This window comes from Geotrypetes seraphini, chromosome 3 (assembly GCF_902459505.1).
Source record: "Geotrypetes seraphini chromosome 3, aGeoSer1.1, whole genome shotgun sequence".
NCBI lineage: Eukaryota > Metazoa > Chordata > Amphibia > Gymnophiona > Dermophiidae > Geotrypetes > Geotrypetes seraphini.
This window is the reverse complement of record NC_047086.1, coordinates 26,265,054-26,285,966: the sequence shown is the minus strand read 5'-3', so window position 1 is coordinate 26,285,966 and position 20,913 is coordinate 26,265,054.

The window sequence follows — 20,913 nt, the reverse complement described above, 5'->3', positions numbered from 1 at the left end:
TAATAAATTTGCGGACGACACCAAACTGTTTACTGGAGCTCGGACTAAAGAGAACTGTGAAGAATTGCAAAGGGACATGAACAAACTAGGGGAATGGGCGACGAGATGGCAGATGAAGTTCAATGTTGAGAAATGTAAAGTATTACATGTGGGAAGCAGAAACCCGAGGTACAACTATACGATGAATTAGAATGAGAGTACTGTGGCCGGGCCCGTCCCCAAGTAGGTGGGAAACTCCGGCTCGGACCACAAGCAAGAATTTTAGGACGCCTTTTATATGGTGGTGAAAGGAAGACCCGGATACCGGATTCCTTGAAAAACAGTACCAGGTTTATTAGTGTCCCAAAGTACAAAGAAAAGAAAACAAAAACGAAAAGAAAACATTCAACATTGGTTTGTTAGAGTCCTTTGGGTGCATCCTCATGCGACCTGAACAACTGCCCATCATACCTACTAGCAACAGCTTCCACCAACTTCAAAGCTAGCTACACGTTGTGGTTGCAAACCACACTCAGGGAAGGCCAGTTCCCACCAGACCTTGGAGAAATCATAATAACCCCTATACTGAAAGACCCCAAAGGTCTAATAAATAACCCGTCAAATTACAGGCCAATCGCTTCTATCCCTACATACGTAAAAATAATAGAAGGTCTAGTAGCACAACAACTATCCATGTACCTAGAAGCCCACAACATCCTACATCCATCCCAATCTGGATTCAGAACTAACCACAGTACAGAAACTCTTCTGGTATCTTTACTAGACATAGCCCGAAGACACCTCAGCCAAGGAAACAGATTGCTAATCATCCAACTTGATCTCTCAGCGGCTTTCGATCTAGTGGACCATCCCATACTTCTCCAGATTCTAGACGCAATAGGAATCTCAGGTAAAGTGCACAACTGGTTCCAAGGCTTCCTTAAAACAAGAACATATAGAGTCAAGTCAAAAGAAATTCTATCAGAACCATGGTCTAACCCCTGCGGAGTGCCACAAGGCTCTCCCCTCTCTCCCACACTTTTCAACCTATTCATTGCTTCCCTAGGCAGCACCCTAGATGCCCTAAACATAACTTCATTCAGCTATGCGGACGACATAACCATCCTCCTTCCATTCGACATCCACGACCCCATCTCCACAGGACGCCTGAAAACCATAATGGAAACAGTAGAAAAATGGATGACAAATCATAAGTTGAAGCTGAACACGGACAAAACTAAATTCCTACTACTAGAGAAGGACAAAAAACCATCCCTAACAGAATTGGAAGTAAACTCAAGCAAATACCCAATACAGAGTTCCCTCAAAATCCTGGGAATACAACTAGACAGATGCTGCACTATGCAAACACAAATCCATAAAATCATCCAAAAAGCATTCTTCACAATGCGTAATCTGAGAAAAATAAGAAAATTCTTTAATAAAGACCAATTCAGGATAATTGTCCAATCCCTAGTGCTAAGTATGGTAGACTACTACAACAGCCTTTATCTACCTTGCCCAATCAACACAATAAAAAAACTACAGACCGTCCAGAACACAGCCCTCAGACTCATATACTCACTCAGCAAATACGACCATATTACCAAAGCATACTTAGAATCCCACTGGCTACCAATAAAAGCAAGAACACAATTCAAATTCTACTGTCTCCTATTCAAAGTAACCCACGGCGCTGCACCCAGCTACCTAAACAACCGTTTTCACTACTATCTCTTATCCAGAAGAAGGAGAACACAGAACATTTTCACCTACCCTCCTCTCAATGGTACTCGACGTAAGAAACTTTATGACAACCTACTAGGGACACAGGCAGCTAATATTGACTCCGACATCTCAAAATTACTGATCGAAATTACAGACATAAAAGAGTTCCGAAAAAAAATAAAAACACTACTGTTCAAAAAATATCTCCCATCAATCTAAACCGCCATCTAATGAGTTCCCAATCAATTCCTTGGGAATAGAATCTCTTTATCCAACCCAAACTAAACACCCCTACTGTCCATACCATCAACATTAATTAACCATCATCATGCAATCATCAAAACAATAAATACACCTCCGCTTATAGGCACATAATGCTACTCTCCATCCGAAGAAACTAGACCCAGCTCATGTAACATCTTTTGTAATCTAGAACAAATTGTAATTCCTTATTCTCCACCAGTAGTAAATTGACTCAGTTGCTATGTAACATCTCCTGTGATATTGAATGTACTATAATTCTTCAATATAATCTGTAATTATCTCTTCTCCTGTAATGTAATTCTACTGGAAACGCCCAGATATCTTCTTTATTGTAATCCGTGGCTATGTTACATCTGCTGCGATATTGAATGTATTGTAACTCTTCACTGTTACTTGTATTCTACTCTTCTCCTGTAATGTAACTCTACTGGAAATGCCCAGATATCATCTTTATTGTAATCCGCCTAGAACCGCAAGGCACAGGCGGAATAGAAATCCGTAATGTAATGTAATGTAATGTAATGTAATGTAATCCTGCACGCTATTTTATCACAGTCCAGGTAAGCCTTAGGGGTTTTACTGAGGAGCTGGATTGCCCCTCCTTATCAAAAGAAAAAATACTATAAATTAAAAATATGGCATCAGTTCAATGCCTTCCTCGGCTCGTATCCCCACTGGGATTTATTGATCTCTCTGGACCCCCAACACCTTCTGGCTTTATAGCTGAGCCAAACCTTTTGTGTCAAGCCTTTTCACCTCTCAGCTCTCTTTATCTTCAGACAAGTTTTTCTCACCTAATTAGCTCTGCCAGCAATGCTCTGGCTTCCGGGTGAAACAAAGAAACAATTGGAGAACGTTCTTCATGAGATTAGCTGAGGATTTTCACATACTGTATCCCCCCAGGTCCAGGTCCTCTTCACTTACATTATCACTCGGGACACTGCACATTTCCCATTCACCCTCATGGGAACTCTGGCTTAGCATTTCCTCATTCCTCCCAGGCTGTGCATCCCATCCCCCTTTCTGCAGGTCTGCCAAAATGCCTGCAGCCTTTCCCTGGGGATAATTTCCCAGCCCTTCTCTCTGGGGTTTAAGCTGCCAGTCACTGTACCTCCCAAGTGCTGTACCACCTTTCCTTAGGTGCTGGCTTCGTGTCATATGATCATGCTGGGGCTTAGGCACCCTCCGTGACCTGGAACCTCCTTGAGTGGTTTGGCTTCTCTCATCAGAGTCAGCTGTGTCCTTCCTTCCCCACCCCAACTGACTTTGCCTATAAGGCAAACTCCCGGGTCTGACTCCACCCCTCTCCAAATTGGTCTCAGGTTTCTCCCTGACTTGGGGAAAGGAGTGATAGGGGAAATTAGTGGTTTTCAGAGCCTTCCCTAACTGGCTCTTCAGCTCTGCTGGGACCTGCCTTGGCTTGCATTCTCTTGGCTGAGCCAGCTGTCCTGGCTCCAGGCCGGGTTTTACAGAGCCCTGTGCTGCATTCTGGGGAGTTTTAGCAGTAGTTTTCACTGTGACAGGAGCTTCCCTGTCACAGTACCCAAGAAAGAGACTTGGGGGTAATGGTGGACATGACAATGAAGCCGATGGCACAGTGCCAGCAGCCGCTAAAAGAGCGAATAGAATGCTAGGTATAATCAAGAAGGGTATTACTACCAGAACGAAAGAAGTTATCCTGCCGTTGTATCGGGCAATGGTGCGTCCACTTCTGGAGTACTGTGTCCAATATTGGTCGCCGTACTTTAAGAAGGATATGGCGTTACTTGAGAGGGTTCAGAGGAGAGCGACACGTCTGATAAAAGATATGGAAAACCTTTCATACGCTGAGAGATTGGAGAAACTGGGTCTCTTTTCCCTGGAGAAGAGGAGACTTAGAGGGGATATGATTGAGACTTACAAGATCATGAAGGGCGTAGAGAGGGACAGATTCTTCAAACTTTCGAAAAATAAAAGAACAAGAAGGCATTCGGAAAAGTTGAAAGGGGACAGATTCAAAACGAATGCTAGGAAGTTCTTCTTTACCCAACGTGTGGTGGACACCTGGAATGCGCTTCCAGAGGACGCAATAGGGCAGAGTACGGTACTGGAGTTCAAGAAAGGATTGGACAATTTCCTGCTGGAAAAGGGGATAGAGGATTACTGCACAGGTCCTGGACCTGTTGGGCCGCCGCGTGAGCAGACTGCTGGGCACGATGGACCTCAGGTCTGACCCAGCGGAGGCATTGCTTATGTTCTTATGGGGATTTGAGTCCACAGAGAATACTTTGCTTACAAATCTTAGCATAAACACTCATACACTTGACATATCCAAGAATTGAGAAAATGCCCACCTAAAATGGCGGCAGAACATCCAATCTAAGGACACAAACTTGTCTATTGAGTTAGATGCTAAATATTGCTCTAGCAGGCCTTGATCAGCATGCTACTGCTTATTTGCACTAAAAGCATCACCGCTGTATGTTCTCTACTTATTCTCCTGCTTCAGCCTTAGCTGTTGCCAGACAAAAAGGATGGATAGCTCTGTTTCTTCTGCATCGTGCTACAGTAGAAAATTAGCACTTGGCAAGAACAGCAGGAAAGAAGCTTTTCTTGGCAAAAGGCAGGTCAGAAGAAAATAAACAACAATTTATTATTTCTATAGTGCTACCACAGGCACGTAGCACTGTACATTGGACATGCAAGAGATGGCGCCAGTCATTCTTGGCTTGTAGACCAAGAGTGAACGCTTTGGGTGCCAAGTTTGTATTGATATGTCCTTGTATTTCTATATGTGTTGCTTGAGGGTTCTACGTATACTTTCTGTGACCCAAAACAGCTAATGGATTTTCTTGTAGCTAAAGAGGAGATAAGGTTGGCCGTGTAGCTTTCCAATTTGAGAGTGAATGCTGAGAGCGGGCTGAGACAGTTTCCAGAGAAATTATGTTTATTTCTTCATTGACTATTCTAAGTATCTTGGATCCTATTTCATGTATTGTGGACTGTTCTATTTACCTGATATTGTGTTGAATTGTTTTTGTTGTATTACTGAGATTTCATTATCATGGATATATTGAAGTGATTGTAAAATTGGAATACTAGGGGGGGGGGAGAGGAAAGAGATGGTCCCTTCTCAGAAGAGCTTACAATTTAACTATGACTGACACACAGGACATAAGGGGATTAGAAAGGGAGGGGGGCTGATGAGGGGAAAGTGTGGCACAGTGGTTAAAACTACAGCCTCAGCACCCTGAGGTTGTGGGTTCAAATCCACCCTGCTCCTTGTGTCCCTAGGCAGGTCACTTAATCCTCCCATTGCCCTAGGTTCATTAGATAGATTTTGAGCACACCAGGATGGATAGGAAAACTGCTTGAGTACCTGAATAAATTCATGTAAACCATTCTGAGCTCCCCTGGGAGAACAGTATAGAAAATTGAAGAAATAAATAGTGTGAAAAGTTTCAGCCTCTGATAATCAGAGCTGGTATTGTGACATCGCAATGCTTCATTCCACCAATGCCTTATCAGTGATGTCGCAATGGCTTCATTGTCCTCTACTTGGCTCATTTCTGTTACATTTTGATTTCTAGCATGGCACAGTGGTTAAAGCTACAATCTCAGCACCCTGAGGTTGTGAGTTCAAACCCGCACTGCTCCTTGACCTGGGTAAGTCACTTAATCCCCCCCATTGCCCTAGATACATTAGATAGAGTGTGAGCCCACCAGGACAGACAGGGAAAAATGCTTGAGTACCTGAATAAACTCATGTAAACCATTCTGAGCTCCCCCTGGGAGAATGGTATAGATAAATAAACAAAAAGAAGAGGCTGAACTTAGTACTCCTGTAGGGAATTAGAGGGGACCGAAGGGATGGTAGGAGACTATAGAGGTGATGACAGACAGATACATTGGTAGGCCTAGGATTTAAGCACAGCTTCAAATAGGTGAACTTTCAGCCTGGATTTGAATACCACAAGAGACAGAGCCTGACGTAACAAGCCAGGCAGTTTGTTCCTGAGGTTACAATGAGCTATCCTTTAGACCAGAGACTCTCAGTCAGACTTTCACAGTTAATATACGAGATAGATTGGCATAGAATGGAGGTAGTATACACAAATTTACCTCATGTATATTCATTATGGGTAGCCTGAACCTGACTGCTTTAGACCAGGCTTGTCCTTGAGGTCACCAGGTTTTCTGGATATCCCTAATGAATATGCATGAGAGAGGTCTGCATATAATGGATTTAGTGGGCATGCCAATCTTTCTCATGCATAGTTATTAAGGGCATCCTGAAAACCTGGTCTTTTTGCTGCCGTCAAGGGCTGAACTCGTACATGCTTGGTTTAGAGCAGGGTTGTCGGTCCTTCAGGGCCTCCGTACAGTCGGGTTTTCAGGATTCCCCCAATGAGTTTGCATGAGATCTGTTTGCTTCCACTGTGTTCAACTAGATCTCATGCATATTCATTGGGGAAATCCTGAAAACCTGACCCGGAGAGGGCTGAGGTTGGACACCCCTGCTTTAGATTATTGGCCAACCATGACTGAAATTGCGCCACTGGCGTGGAGGAGTAGCCTGGTTAGTGCTGTGGACTTTGATTCTGGCAAACTGGGTTAAATTCCCACTGCAGCTCCCTGTGACCTTGGGCAAGTCACTTAACCCTCCATTGCCCCAGGTACAAAGCTTAGATTCTGAGCCACTAGGGACAAGTACCAGTATATAATGTGTACAGCACTGTACATGTCTAGTAGTGGTATAGAAATGATTATTTATTTATTTATACCATTCTCCCAGGGGAGCTCAGAACGGTTTACATTAATTTATTCAGATACTCAAGCATTTTCCCTGTCTGTCCCGGTGGGCTCACAATCTATCTAATGTACCTGGGGAAATGGGGGTTTAAGTGACTTGCCCAGGGTCACAAGGAGCAGTGTGGGTTTGAACCCACAACCTCAGGGTGCTGAGGCTGTAGCTTTAACCACTGCACCATTCTAGAAATCAAAATGTAAAAGTGAGTCAAGAAAAGAACAATTGAGCCATTGTGACATCATTGAGGAGGTTGGCTCTTAGGCATTGGTGGAATGAGGCATTATGATGTCACAATGCCAGCTCTGGTTATCAGAGGCTGAAGCTTGTCACACTATTTATTTATTCAATCTTCTATACTGTTCTCTTCAGGGAGCTCAGAACGGTTTACATTAATTTATTCAGATACTCAAGCATTTTCCCTGTCTGTCCCGGTGGGCTCACAATCTATCTAATGTACCTGGGGCAATGAGGGGATTAAGCGACTTGCCCAGGGTCACAAGGAGCAGTGTGGGTTTGAACCCACAACCTCAGGGTGCGGAGGCTGTAGCTTTAACCACTCTAGAAATCAAAATGTAGTGAAAGTGAACCATGTAAAGGGCTATCAAGCCATTGTGACATCACTGATGAGGTTGGCTCTTAGACACTGATGGAATGAGGCATTATGACATCACAATACCAGCTCTGGTTATCAGAGGCTGAAGCTTGTCACACTATTTATTTATTCAATCTTCTATAGTGTTCTCTCCAGGGAGCTCAGAACGGTTTACATGGATTTATTCAGATACTCAAGCATTTTCCCCTGTCTGTCCTGTGGGCTCACAATCTCTCTAATGTACCTGGGGCAATGGGGGGATTAAGTGACTTGCCCAGGGTCACAAGGAGCAGCGTGGGTTTGAACCCACAACTTCAGGGCGCTGGGTAGAGAATGACATTGGGATAAATTTTTCCCCATCCCCACAGGAACTCAATTTCCCTGTCCCTTCCCCGCGAGTTTTGTCGCTGTCCTTGTCTTTGCCCCATTCCTGTAAGCTCTGCCTTAACCGCACAAGCCTCAAACACTTATGATCTTAACGTGTCTGAGGCTTGTGCAGATGAGGCCAGTGTTTGAAGGAATGGGGCAGGAACAGGCAAAGAACTCTCCAGGACAGGACGGGAAAATGAGTTCCCGCAGGGACAGGGAAAAATTTGACCCAGTGTCATTCTCCAGTGCTGGGGCTGTAGTTTTAACCACTGCGCCACAGGATGAAGGAGGGTTGAAATTGGATTTGTTGGCTAAAACTCCTAAGGCTAGATTCACTAAGCGAAACTGATCGTGTACCGATCGGTTTGCGAGCCCTATGCGACCCGATTCCCCTCCAACCCGATTCACTAACCTCACCTCCGATCCGTGCATGCAAATGAGGGGAATCTGTATGCCAAGCAGGAAAGACACGATTCACTAAACTTATCGACATGCTGGCTGATCAAAAAACCAGCGACTGCTAAGGACCAGTTGCTTGTGCTAAAACCCCCGATTCTCCTGCTCTGGACGCCCTGCTCTCTGCCCCGAATCTCCTGCCTGCTGCCCTGCTCTCTGCCCTGCTTTTCTGCTCTCTGCCCCGACCTGCTCCATGCCACAATCTCCTGCTCTCAGCCCCGAATCTCTCCTGCCGCCCTGACTCTCCTGCCCTTCCCCGCAGTGCAAGCCTGTGATTTTAACCCACAGGCTTAAAGTGGATTCAAACCACAGGCTTGCAAAAAAAAAAAAAAAAAAGTTTCCTACTGAGAGCATGCGCAGACCATCTACAGCACTGGTCTCAAACTCGCGGCCCGGGGGCCACATGCGGCCCGCCAGATACTATTTTGAGGCCCTCAATATGTTTATCATAATCACAAAAGTAAAATAAAACAGTTTCTTGGTCATATGTCTCTTTAGCTATAAAGTACAATATTATTATTAAGACTTAGCCAAAAGGAAAGATTTATAAACTATAAAGAGATTTACCTCATACAAAATTGTCATTTCTTTAATAAAACATTAACTATTTTTTCTGCGGCCCTCCAAGTACCTACAAATCCAAAATGAGGCCCTGCAAAGGGTTTGAGTTTGAGACCACTGATCTACAGGCAAGGAAGATGGTCTGCACATGCTCAAGGATCACTCTCTAGTGATCCGTGCAGTGGGTGGGGGGCGTGACAACGATCATCCCTATTTGCACGCAGGCCTCTAGTGAATTTGTCAGCCTGCATGCAATCGGGCATAGATCGGACACAGAAAGGATGTTAGTGAATCTAGCCCCTAGAGAAGAGGTATCAAAGTCCCTCCTCGAGGGCCGCAATCCAGTCAGGTTTTCAGGATTTCCGCAATGACTATGCATGAGATCTATTAACGTACAATGAAAGCAGTGCATGCAAAGAGATCTCATGCATAGTCATTGGGGAAATCCTGAAAATCCAACTGGATTGCGGCCCTCGAGGAGGGACTTTGACACCCCCCTGCCCTAGAGTCTTACGTAACGAAAAGATGCGGTGACTGCAAAAAAGAATGGATTTTCTGGACTGGAACAGGAGATGGACCAAAAGCACTCATGTAAATGATGTTCTGTTTCTTGCCACCTTGCCTTCCAACATTTTGTTCTCCTCTCAAGTTTTATTCATCTATTTTTGTTGCTGCTGCCGCTATTGATCGCAGAAAAACAACAAAGTACAGAGGCATTACGAAAGGTTGCAAAGAATAGCTGTGGGTTGTTAGATTTTTTTTTTTTCTATTGAACCGAAGTGACAGTATCAGTCATTCAGAATCTGCTCTGGCTTGATCGGCCCTGTTAGTGCAGCGTGCCAGGTCTAGGAGGGATCGATAATAGCGATCGTTTCCCAACTGGCTGAGTCATTATAAAGTTTAGAACCCTTATGCCACTTTTGACTACACAATGCTAGTCCGCCTTTCAGTCGGACAAAGCTAGAATAAAACCTGTCCACGGGGAGGCTGCTCCGTCGATACACTCCTCTAAGCTGCACTGAGAGTGCGATCGATCTTCAGGGGTTTCATATACAAAATATGTTTTGTTCGGTGGACTTAATATTAAGGGAGTGCATTTATATTCGCTGCATTTGGCTGTGTAGCATACCTTAAATTAACCCTCTCATGCTCTAACTTGACACCTAATGTGAGGCCCCAAAGGGTAGATTCAGTATATGGAGCCCAAAGTGAGGTGCTGGGATAACGCACAGCCACCCTATTAATTCTATAAAAAGTGCGAAACACTGCACACACAAATGTGGGCGCACACCCAATTTGCATGTGCGATTTGATTGAATAATGGGCCACTTAGGGCCTGATTCGCTTTAGGCCGCCGATCTTGGCAGACGCTCGCCACGTGACAATGCACGCCATGGGCATCAGAACGGGGTAAGCCACAGGGTAGGGTTGCCAGATTTTACAATTGTAAAATCCAGACACCCTAGATCTGCCCCCAGGCCTGCCCATCTCCGCCCCCCCCCAACCCCCCGCTGCCTGCTTTGGTCGGGCAGGAGGCAATCCGTGCATGCGTGGGTGGCACATGATGATGTCATCACGTGGCAACCACGCATGCGCAGATTGCCTCCTGCCCGACGCGATTGAGAGGAGGCTTCTCAAAAACCCAGACAATGTGCCGGGTTTTGAACAGCTATCCAGACCCCCGGACATATCCTCAAAAGGAGGACATGCCCGGGAAATACGGACAAAGGGGCCCTAGCCTCCCCCCAAATTGGCAGCGGCTCTACTCCCCTACCTCCTCTTCTGGCTGCTGCAATTTTAAATCTTCAGCACGTAGCATATGTTCTTCTTTCCTTACTTCCACCCTCCCCCCCACCCCCGGCGAGACCCTGCATTACGACCTCTCTCTTCAACTCTCAGCTCCCCCACATACCTCCTCCCCAGTCGCTGTTAAATCTTCGGGCAGCCACTGCAGCAGCACCAATGAGATGAGCCTGCTGCCGTCGGCCTACCACGGAAGTCTTCATTCTACAGCGACTTCTTGTTTCCACTTAAGCGGGATGCTGCAGAATGAAGACTTCCGGGGCAGGCCGACGCCACCAGGCTTATCTCGGAGAGAGCGTGAACTCACAGGCCTTGATTATGCGGAGGGGGCCTTCGGGAGGAGCAATGCCGGTTCTCGGGGGGGGTAGAGCAGCGCCGCTGGCCTCAGGGTGTGGGGGTGTAGGCGTCTTTCCCTTTTAAGAAAAAAATAGGTGTGTCCCGATTGGCTGAGAGACGGTGGTAAGATGTCTACTGCCGCCTACCATCGGAATGAGTGTTTGCAGAATCAGGCCCTTAGTGTCAATAACTGGGATCTTAAGCAATTATTTATTTATTTTATTTTGCATTTATATACCACTTATAGCCTAAGTGGTTTACATTCAGGTACTCAAGCATTTTTCCCTATCTGTCCTGGTGGGCTCACGCTCTATCTAATGTACCTGGGGCAATGGGGGGATTAAGTGACTTGCCCAGGGTCACAAGAAGCAGCGCTAATTGAATTTAATTAAAATTTAAGTGCGGGTTCCCAAAAAGGGGATGTGACAATGGGAGGGTCAGGGGCACATCAGGAGTGTGCCTGCAATTTAAGCATGCAGGTCTAGAATTTGGAGGGGGATCCATGCCTAACTTAGGTGAAGGATCTACACTTATTTCAGTCGGTGTAAATGGCCACGCCTAAAGACAGATGCAGTTTCTGATACTAAGCTCTGTTATATAATGGACTAATGCGGCCACCGCACCATTTCACTCAAGGTGGTGGGGGGAGTCAAAAAAAGCCTCAACTCTGTCCTCCAAAGCTCCAGTTCAAAAGGTAGGCAGGAACCGATGGCATGGAAGTTCGGGTATGTAAATCAATGTGGAAAAGAAACCATAGAATGAAATATCCTACAGCTTGTTCCGCCTCAGATTCTATTTTTGCTGTTAACAAGTTCGTTAATATGTTCACCAATCATAACTTTCAAGCCAGGCTGAGAAGCAAGAAATCCGTTGAAGGAAACACATGCGATAATTGAGCTTTGACGTTCCCGTTGCTGTCTTATCTTTGTTTAAAGTGATTATGCCACGCTGTTTATTACGCTGCATGCTCTCTACTCTGCTAGACAGCAGCAGATAGAGTTCTCCTGTTCTCAAGAAGCATTTTATATCGGGAAACTCATTCAAGTATGTCAAAATCATTAGCAGAGCCAGCATTATAGACCTGCCAGTCAAACCATGGGCTCCTTCACAAAACTTTCGCCTTTCGGAAGCATCCAAAAACCAGATTAATTTAAACAAACATTTCTAGGTTTTTTTAACTCCCTATGTATGGTGCTTATCATATGGATTACTCAAGCAGCGTGGAGGTAATTAGATACAGCAGATGCTCACATTTACATACTGAATTTGATATGACACCGACATTTAAATACTTGAAAGGTATAATTTACAAACCTCTTCAAGAGACATAAGGGAGATAGATCTAGAGTTGTGGTTTTCAACTCGGTCCTGGAGTACCCCCTTGCCAGTCAGGTTTTCAGGATATCCACATTGAATTTGCATAGACTTGATTTGCATGCACTGCCTTCGTTAGATGCAAATTTCTTTCATGCACATTCATTGTGGATATCTTGAAAACGCTTTCTTCGCTTCTTTAGTTATCCACGCCGGGTCTTTCGTTCGACTCTATTTGCACCCTTTTCTGAAACTGGGGATATACAGATTTTGCGCCTTGCTCACCGTGTCCTTGAAAAAAGACCAGGCTTGCTCTACCGTCTGCCATTTCTTGGAGGTGTTCCTAAGTTTCTTCCTTACCATTCCCCTCATCGCTTCGTAGTTTCCTTTCTTGAAGTTGAAAGTTCCCTTCGGTATTCCTACTTCAACTTTGAACTTGATTTTATTATGATCGCTGTTTCCCAACGGTCCCACTACTTTCACTTCCTTCTCAGGTCCTCTTAACCCATTTAGGATTAGATCCAGAGTGGCATTCCCTCTCGTCGGTTCTCTGACAAGCTGCTCCATGAAGCAATCCTGTGTAGCCTCCAGGAATCCTGTTTCCCTAGCACATTTTGACCTTCTAAGACTCCAGTCGATCCCGGGATAGTTGAAGTCTCCCATAATAATCGTGTTACCGCTTTTGCTTTCTCGCTTCATCTCGGCTTCCATTTCTTCATCGATTTATTCGGTATGCCCAGGTGGACGATAGTACAGGCCCATCCTCATCTCAGGCCCTTTCCTTCCTGGTATTTTAACCCATAGCGATTCCAGTTTGTTGGTCTTCTCTGCTGTGTCCACTCTGGTCGAGTGTATGCTTTCTTTTATGTATAGGGCTATTCCACCTCCTTTCTGTTCTGACCTGTACTGGCGATAGAGCTTGTAACCCGGCAGTGCTGTATCCCATTTGTTCTCTTCATTCCACCATGTTTCAGAGACCCCAATGATGTCTATGTCCTCAGCTTTGGCCATGACTTCTAATTCCCCCATTTTTTTCCTTAGGCTCCTTGCATTGGTATATATGCAATTTAAATCCTGGTGCTTTCTTGTCTTCATTTCCTTTCCCTGTGCTTCGATCTTCAGTTTCTTCTCTTGTGCTACAATCCTACTAACCTCCTCTTCTGGCTTAGTCAACTCCTGTAATTTGCCCGTTGTTTCTTCCTAGTCTTTTTCCCCCTTAGTATCTTCGTGGGATACCTTCTTCCGAATCGTCGACGCTTGGTCGACTGTCGGCTTTCCCCTTCTTCTTAGTTTAAAACCTATTCTATTCCTCTCCAGACATTGTTTACTAGAAGTCTAGTTCCCGCCGTGCTCAGGTGCAGTCTATCTCTCCTGAAGAGCTTGCTCTTGCCCCAGAACGTTGTCCAGTTCCTCACGAAGTAGAACCCCTCTTCCTCACACCATCTCCTCATCCATGCATTTATTGACTGTAGTTCCTCCTGCCTCTTCACATCTACCCTCGGTACCAACAGGATCTCTGAGAATGCTATCTTCTGAGTCCTTATCTTCAACTTCCTTCCCAGAATCATGAACTGTTCTATCAGTGCGCTTCTTCTGTAGTCTCTCCTGCTGACATTGTTTGTCCCAATGTGGATCATTACTGTAGTCTCTTCCGTTTCCGCTCCTTCTAGGATCTTTCCAGTTTTGTCAACGATGTCCTTTGTTCTTGCTCCTGGGAGGCAGGTCACTAGTCAATCCTCTCTCCCTCCTGCTTTGTGGCTGTCCACATGCCTCAGGATTGAGTCTCCCACTAGGATCGCAGACTTCCCCTTCTTCAATTTTCGCTTCAGTCTCAGGTCTATGTCCTTGGAGTGCTTTGCTGCTTCTTCTTCTGTGTCCTCGGTGTGCTTTGCTGCTTCTTCTTCTGGGCATCGACTAGCCCTTTCCTCCCCTTCCTGCGGTTTTCCTCTGTGGACGTCTTCTTTGGGGTCATCTTCCTCTTGTTTTCCCTTCCTTGTTGGTGTTAATGTCACTTCATCTTTCATCTGAAGTTCGTTCTCTTCCACTCTCCTCCTGTAGGCTTCCTCAATGGATTTCTCGAGTTCCCTGACTTCCTCCTCAATGTGTCTCTAACTCATGAAGTCCTCAGCTGTCCTGATTGGGTACTCTGTGGTGTAAAGGCCTTCTAGCTCCTGTATCTTGTCCTCTAGTCACTTGACTTCCTGCTTCAAGCTTTTCATCTCCAGACTCCGACCGCATACATATGACTGACTCCCCGAGGGGAGGTAGTCATACATATGACAGTCTGTGCAGAACATTGGAAAGCTCATCTTCTGGATTCTCTCTACCTCCATTATTGTTTGCCTGTTTTGTCTTTTATCTCACTGGTTTCTTTGTACTTGTGTGAGTGTGTGTATTCTTCTGTGTTGTGTGAGTGTGTGTATTCTTCTGCACCTGCTGTTTGCTACTTCCTTATTCACTTTGTTATATGTTTTGCCCTATATCCACTCCTAATGTGTCACTCTCTGGGTGAAGAAGAACTTCCTTACGTTTGTACGGAATCTATCCCCTTTTAACTTTAAAGAGTGCCCTCTCGTTCTCCCTACCTTTCTGTGGTTACAATCAAAGCAGGTACTTATTTGGTACCTGGGGTAATGAAGGAATGCATTGTCAGGAACCTTACGTTTTTGTAGAAACCTCCTGCAATTCAGAAAGTTGCTTAAAACCTACTTATTTGTTCAAGCTTTTTTTTTTAAGTGCATACATAACAGTGGTTTGAATTAGGTTTGAACAGATAAATGGATTATTAAAGTGAAGAACGATGGTTCTCCAGAACAGTTTGAATGCATTCATATTGTGGCTATGCAAACAGATTATTGCAACTCTGTATGTTCATCTACTTAATGTATGTCTTTTTATTTTGTGATTTTATTCTGTATGGAAATTTTTTGCTTTGCAATTTTATTACCGTATGAATGGAAACTTGTAAGCCGCCTTGGATAAAGACAGATTAAAAATGTTTTTTAAATAAATAAACTCGCCCAGAGTCACAAGGAACCATAGTGGGAATCAAACCCAGTTTACCAGGTTGTCAGGCCATTGCACTAACCATCAGGCTACTCCTAGAGTAGCAGAAGTTAAGACTGAAGCAGGACAAATGTGTACGGTCTGTGTCCTGCAAATAGCAAAACACTGAAAGAAGATTCACTAAATCCATCAAGGGGGATCTAAGGCTAATGCTGGACAAATTTATCTCATGCATATTCATTGCGGATATCCTGAAAAACCTGACTGGCCAGATGTGTCCTGAGGACTGGGTTGAGGGCAGGGACAGAGCTCACAGGGACAGAACAGGGATAGAGAGGTCCTGCAGGGATGGGGACAAATTTGTCCTTGTGTCATTCCCTATTTGGGATTTCTCGAAGAGAGAAAGAGATAATGGTTACTGCGGATGGGCAGACTGGATGGGCCATTTGGCATTTATCTGCCATAATGTTACAATGTTTCTATAACCATAAAGCTCTATGACGTCACAATGCAGATGTAAAGAGCCTTAGCCAATAGGGAGAGGAGGAGATAGTAGATTCCACAGATGGGCAGACTACATGGGCCATTTGGCCTTTATCTGCCATAATGTTAAATGTTTCTATTTGAGAACCCCTGGGAGGGATAGGGGAGATATGATATGGTGTTTAAATACTTAAAAGATATTAATAAATAAAACCTTTCCAAAGATGGTAAGCTATACAGCTAGAGGTCATGAAATGAAGCTGCAAGGAAGAAAACTTAAAAGCAACGTCAAAAAACTCTTCGCAACCGAAAGGATAGTGGATGCCTGGAATGCTTTCCCTGTGGAGGTGATGCAGGCTAAAGCAATGGTGGAGTTCCGAAAGGTGTAGGATAAATGCAGAAGATCCCTATCGGGCAAGAAGGTAAAAACAAAATAGCGAGCAAGTCCACTCAAAGTTTCCAAGTTTTATTTAAAATTTGATCATCTGCTTATCATTTTTCTAAGTGGCATACATTGTTTAAAATAATTAGGGATACATTAACCAAAACAGACACGGACGTACAGAAAAAGAGCGTGGAAGGGCAGAGCTACATCACTAATAGGGTAAAAAAAAAAACATTAGGGATGGGGTCCATCTGATTTAAGAATTAGAAAGAAATCTATAAAATGGCATCGTTAAATAAAAAAAGGTTTTTAGATTCGATTTAAATCGTTCAGGTATAGTTTCCTCACGCAGTTCTATAGATAATGTTCCAGAGCATAGGAGCGAAACGTAAATGATAGTCACACTTGATATAACGTATATGTTTGGGAGATAACCTTCGTTGAAGGTCAATCAGCGCCCTAAGCAGTAAATTGAACAGAGCTGCTGTTACAACGCTAGCAGACTGGGTCATGCTGGATTTTTTTTAATCTGCTGTGATTTGCTGCGAATTTCAGTCATGGGCTGTTTCTCCTCTTTCAATTATTCAAGTTTCAAGTTTATTAAAAATTTGATTATTATTCTTTATTCTTATATACCGCCATACCCAGTGAGTTCTAGGTGGTTTACATCAATTAGCAAATGATCTGCATTGACAAGCAGATTTACAACAAAATTTGAAGCAGATTTACAACAAATTACAAGCAGATTTACGATAAATTACAACGATTTACAATAGTCAGCAGTGAAATTACAGCGATTTACAACTGTCTGCAATGAGGGGAAGATTTACATCAGTATAACAGAAATTGCAGGTTTGGTCGAACTAGATAAGGGAAGTAGAGAGTAGAGAGTTGCGCGGGGACAGAAATCCCACCCGTCCCCACCCGTCCCCGCCAAAATCCCACCCATCCCCACCCGTCCCCGTGAGGAATCCCTCCGTCCCCACCCGTCCCCGTGAGGAATCCCTCCGTCCCCACCCGTCCCCGCGAGGAATCCCCTCCGTCCCCACCCGTCCCCGCGAGGAATCCCCTCCGTCCCCACCCGTCCCCGCGAGGAATCCCCTCCGTCACCATCCTTCCCTATAAACTTCAGAAATAGTTATTTTATTTAATTATGCTACTGAATTAAAGGCTCTGGTAGAGACCCATTTACAAATAAGCAAAGAGACTATTAATTTGGAAATATTAATTGGGAAGAATACATACTTTGTAAATGGGTTTCTACCAGAACCTCTAATGTAAATATAAAATATAAATACTCAGCTGATGAGAACCCACAAACTGTCAGCTGAGGACTTCCTTTGCAGTTGGCCTGGGGTCCCTTTTGCCAAGCTTGGCAGGCAGCAGTAGCGTCCCTGAGTCACAGATGCTGGCACCTCAGTGGCTCATGGATGCTGCCAGCGACTGCTGCGCTTGGTGGAGGGGAGTTCTGACCATCTCTAGAGGAGGTCCTCTGCTGGCGGTGCTTGGGGATCCCCACCAGTCACAGCAAGGGCCAACAAGTACTTCAACACTGTAGAAATAAAACCAGAAATGCATTTCCTTTTCTTTTGAACACAAAATAAAGATATCTGTCATATACATTTCCCAAGGCAGATGACTCTATGCAATGTCACCTCGGTAACAAAATACAAAAATAGACAAATACACCCCCTCCCTTTTTACTAAACCACAATAGTAGGTTTTAGCACAGGGAGTTACGCTGAATGCCTCGCGCTGCTCTCAATGCTCATAGGCTCCCTGCGCTAAAAAACAATATTGCGGTTTAGTAAAAGGGAGCCATAGTGCAAAATATAGACAGCAGATATAAATTCTCAAAACAGACACATTTTGATCACTAAATTGAAAATAAAATCATTTTTCCTACCTTTGCTGTTTGGTGATTTCATGAGTCTCTGGTTGCACTTTCTTCTTCTGACTGTGCATCCAATCTTTCTTCCTTTCTTTCAGCCTCCTGTATGTTTCCTCTCCTCCAGACCTCATTCTCTCCCCCAACTTTTTCTTTCTGTCTCCCTGTTCCCCCTTCTTTCTGTCTCTCTGTCTGCCCCCTTTCTTTCTTTCTCCGTGCCCTCCCCCAAGCCACTCGGTTTGCTGCCACAGCCATCGGAGAATAGCCCCTAAGCCACCGCCGTCCCAAGCTTTCCCTGCAGAAGCGTCGCGCTGACCAGCATTCCGCTCCCTGACGTCAATTCTGACGTAGGAGAGGAAGTTCCGGGCCAACAAGGCATTTCTCCTCATTCCATCCAGCCTGAGCCCCATCTCTCCTTGATCCAGCATTTCCCTTCTGTGTCTGTCAGAATTACCATTCCACCTATTTTCCAGCATCACCCTTCTTTGTGTCCATCTCACCTATATCCGTATCTCACCACTTTTTCAGAATCTTCATTTGTCTCTGTCCTTGTCTTTACCCCATATTCACCATTTGCCCTTTCAATGTCTTTATCTCCCCCCCCCACACACACACTTTTTCAGCATTACTTCTATGTCTCTATTTCACCTCCTCTTCATGTCCCCTCTGTATCTCTATCCTTATTCAGAAGGTCCTGCTTACCCTTTCTCTTCTTTGTGTCACTATCTCCATTTTCAGCTTTCCCCCCTTTTCCTTTGTTAATGCACCCTGTAGCCAGAATCTTTCCACCCTCTCTCCACTCCGGCCCAGCCCAGTATGAAATATTTCCTTTTGTTTCTCTCCCCTCTCTCTTCTCCTCCCTCACCCACGAGTCCTGCATCTGGCCCTCTCCCTTCTACCTGCACCTGGCAACACCCCCCTGCTCCGCGGCTCTCTTCAGCAACTCGTCAGCAGCGGTGATCAAGACAAGCTGCCGACATCGAGGCCTTCCCTCTACGAGTCCCACCTTTGTGGAAAAAGGAAATTGAAACAAGCGGGACTCGCAGAGGGTAGGCCCCGACGTCAGAAGCTGCTGCTGAGTTGCCGAAGAGAGCCGCAGGTAGAAGGGAGAGGGAGATAGGAAGGCTGTAGAAGCTCCGGAGCATGACACCGAACCCGGCCAGGATGATTTCTTTTTCAGGCTGCTGCTGCCGCTGCCATCCCCCACCCGAAATGACAAAAAACAGCCTAATGCCCGCGTCGGGAAATAGCCATGCTGAGCAGTGAGCTCAGCACGTACACAGATGAAAGCCTTGCTTGCTGATTGGTCCGGCGGCACGGTGGGGCGGGGCCACCGGACCAATCAGCAAGCAAGGCTTTCATCTGTGTACGTGCTGAGCTCACTGCTCAACATGGCTATTTCCCGACGCGACGCCAGACTTGTAAGCTGCATGCTTGCATCGCCAGAATTTAGGTAGGTTGTTTTCATCCCCGTGGGAGTCCCGTGGGCAAGGGGGCGTCCCCGTGGGAGTCCCGTGGGTCAGGGGGGCATCCCCGTGGGAGTCCCGTGGGCCAGGGGGCGTCCCCGTGGGAGTCCCGTGGGCCAGGGGGGGAACCCGCGGGATCCCCGCGGGACCCGCGGGATCCCCGCGATCCCCGTTCCCATGCAGACCTCTAGTAGAGAGTGTGGAAGGGAGGGTCTGGTGAAGGAGGAAGGGGGCAGGGGTGGGGTAAGTGTTATGTGGGGTGGCCGGAATATTAAGGGTTGTGTTTGCTGAATAGGTAAGTTTTTAGTAGTTTTCTGAAGGCAAGGTAAGTGGGGGCCTCGAGTATCATCTGGGCTAGCCATGGGTTCGACTTGGCTGCTTGGAAGGCGAAAGTTCTATTGAGGAATCTTTTGAGAGGACAGTGTTTTGGCGAAGGGAAGGTGAACAGTTGAATTCTGCGTGATGTCCTGTTATTGCAGTAAAGGTTAAAGTGGGTATTTATGTAACTTGGAGAAGAGCCGTTAATCGATTTGTAGCAGAAGCATGCGAATTTAAAAAGAACTCTAGATTCAAATGGTAGCCAGTGTAGTTGGTGATAGAAAGGGGTGACATGTTCCCATTTCTTTAGGCCAAAGATGAGGCGCACTGCGGTATTTTGGATTATTTTTAGTCTCCAGGTAGTTTTCCTGATAGTTCTCCTGGTAGTGATAAAACACTAATCATAAATTCTAAATGTTATACAGTAAAAATTTAACAAACTATTAATAACATAACAGTTAACAAACTATTAATAACATAACTTTACTTACATGAAAGAATAGGATAGTGGGGAGAAATGCAATTTAAAAGAAAGAAAGAACAATTAAGGACAATAACATGGGGAAAGGGAGAAATCAATTTTAGTATAAAAAATAAGCTTGGAAAGTCCCTTAGATCAATTAACAGTCGTATGCGTCTTTAAATAAGAAGCTTTTGAGGCCACCCTTGAATTTTTCTAATATAAAGGAACACCACTTTGAAGGAGAAAAATGAGCGAGATTTTGTGGCTGAGAATTCGATGAAGTTCGAGGGAGATACTTTTAAAACCAACAGGAGGAAATATTTTTTCCCCAATCAGAGAATAGTTCAGCTCTGGAACGCGTTGCCAGAAATTGTGGTAAGAGCAGTTAACGTAGCTGGTTTAAAAAAAAAAAATGGTTGGCAAGTTCCTGGAGGAAAAGTCCACAGTCTGTTACGGAGACAGCCATGGGAGAAGCCACCGCTTGCCCTGGATCGGTAGCATGGAACGTTGCTACTATGTGGGATTCTGGAACGTTGCTACTCTTTGAGGTTCTGCATGGAATCTTGATAACTCTTTGGGGTTCTGGAATGTTGCTACTGTGTGAGTTTTTGCCAGGTACTAGTGACCTGGATTGACCACCGTGAGGACAGGCTATGACCCAGTAAGGCTATTTTTATGCTCTTATGAACAGATTCCATAGCAGTAAACAAAGT